General features: G+C 37.2%; 1 non-coding gene across 1 annotated transcript; it reads left to right on the top strand.

Moving 5' to 3' along the window:
* The first annotated feature begins 602 nt into the window (after positions 1-602).
* Positions 603-675, top strand: Trnaa-ggc (transfer RNA alanine (anticodon GGC)). The gene has a single exon. It is a non-coding gene; the product is annotated as a tRNA-Ala (tRNA).
* The last annotated feature ends 1,680 nt before the right edge of the window (positions 676-2,355 follow it).

The following is a 2,355-nucleotide window of genomic DNA, read 5'->3' as shown; positions in this document are numbered from 1 at the left end:
ACACATCTGCGGATGTTTCTAAATTCAAAATTTTACTATTTCACGTTTAAATGTTGAATTCTGCTTAAGCCGGTGCTAGGGGGCGTGGACGGTGACTTGCACTTTCCAGTACCGTCCATGAACAGGCTCAATCAAACCGAGCCTGCAACATTTTCAATTTTGCCGTGTTGGGCTTTCTTTAGGGATTCTGTATTCATCTATTTTGGGGTGTTTAATGACCTTGACTTTGAAGGTAAAATTACTGAATTTTCACTGATTTGTGCATTAAATGACCTTATATATTTATTGGTGTGTATGTACATATATATATGAAAAAAAGAAAGACATGAGCGAGAAATAATACATAGAACAATCGCACGAAAAATCGGCACGCCGCAGTCGGGACTCGACCATTCCCGCCTAAGAATGAATATATATGAAAGAAAGAAAGATATGAGCGAGAAATAGTACATAAGAAAATTAATAATAGTGACTGAGTCAGCCAACTGCGGTAAAAGAAGCTATAAATAGCTCGCCGCTATGGTAATAAAAGTGATGACGTCACTATAAAGTTAAAAATAACTTAAATATATAAGGCCAATTAGCACGAAGAAAAAGCAACGGCCGCTGTGGTGTAGTGGTTAGCATACTGGACCGGCAATCCAGAGACCCGTGGTTCGTGTCCCGGCTGCGGCGTGACGATTTTTCGTCCGATTTTTCTATATATATATATATATGCGTGAATGGATTCATACTTAGACAAAACTAATTTGACAAGACAGACCGATTAAATTTATAAAAAGGAATCGTTAAGATTCGTTCAAACATTACCTTGTTTGCTTTTAAAAAAGTAAATAGCCGAGCGTTACCCCCGCCTGGCGGTGGCTGTTGTTACAAGTTACGTTGACACATTCGTAATACTTAACTATTGCAATCGCCTTTAAAACATTAATTCAATACATGCATATTAACAACCATTGACTATCTATCGTTTCAATATTTTTTCAGGTATCTACAGTCTCCAATAGAAAAGGTAAATTATCGTGTAACGTAAGTTTCATTCTGAGTTCAAGTACATAAATCGCGCTGGTTTCAATGAATACCACATGTATGATTGTCACAGGGTGAGAAAATGTGCAGTCTGACGGGACTCGAACCCGGTACATTCGGACTACCGTTCCGTGGCTCTCCGGACTGGACTTAACGGTCGTTTACACATTTGCTTCCCTTCTCCTCAAAGTAATGAACAGTCCTAAACCATATTTAAATTTGGGATACAGAGCAATGCAAATTAAATTCTGAGCTCTATGTAGTCACGGTACCGTGACTTAATCCCTTATACGGCTTTACCCCCTGCAAAGCTATTCAAAAAGTGTCTTCTTACGTCTGTATAAAGACACTTTTTTGAAACAGTTAACTTCTTCACGGATTTAGTGCAGCTGAAATGTACTGTGTCTTACATGGGTCAGTTAAATGACACCTACTGACATGCAGGATTCTTTTTTCTAAAAGTCTTATGTCGACCCCCCCTTCTGTATATTTTATACATGTAGATAAAGCAACGATATTTAACTTTCTCGAATAAGATATTTGGCGCCATTTAACGTTGAATTTGCCGCACGCTTAACTTTATCCTCGTGAGAATCATAAAATATGAAAATTCGTGATGATTTACCTTAACGCTCGCATGTTTTTTTTTTCAAAAACTGTTTTTTATTATTTACAGTACCAAGCGAATGTTATGTCTCGTTACTTATCTTTTAACAATAGCAATGGACTCGACTTTTCTCGGTGCTTGATAAAATAAAAATGTTTAATAAATGCCTGGATAATGTAAAAGTTCTAAAAGGGACATAGTTCTGTCAAAATTCCTATTCAGGTAACAGCCCTTAGATAGTGACCTCCTGTTATGCTCTCAAATAAGTGTGTGAAGTTTCAATCCATTCCCATCAGTAGTTCTGGAGATACCAACTTGCACGCAAATACGTTACTAAAATGTGACCCCGCAGCGACACCTGGGTGAAGACATAAGCTCTCCCTAGTGTTCAAATAGTCGAGCTTAAACATGATATTTAGTCAATCTTTTATCTTAACAGGCGATATTTAACTGCCTCAAACAGAACACCATATAAACGAATAGAAAGTTGTAGCGAACTTAAACATTTTCAGGCACAATGTAACTGTTGATTTCAGCATTGAATGTTTTCGTTTTATTTTTTGACGAAACTAACAGTTGTTTGATGGAAGATGCTGAAACTATGTCATTTCTTAATAACGTCTGACATTCTATCAGAAAACAACAACACCATGCCCCCTCCACAAAAAAGTAAGGGAACTTACAAAAGTTGAGGTCCAACACGTTATCCATATAACATT

Source organism: Ruditapes philippinarum, unplaced genomic scaffold (genome assembly GCF_026571515.1).
Source record: "Ruditapes philippinarum isolate M1 unplaced genomic scaffold, ASM2657151v2 ctg713_1_1_1_1, whole genome shotgun sequence".
Taxonomy (NCBI): Eukaryota; Metazoa; Mollusca; class Bivalvia; order Venerida; family Veneridae; genus Ruditapes; species Ruditapes philippinarum.
The sequence above is the reverse complement of the archived record's forward strand: the minus strand, read 5'-3'. Positions and strand labels throughout refer to the sequence as shown.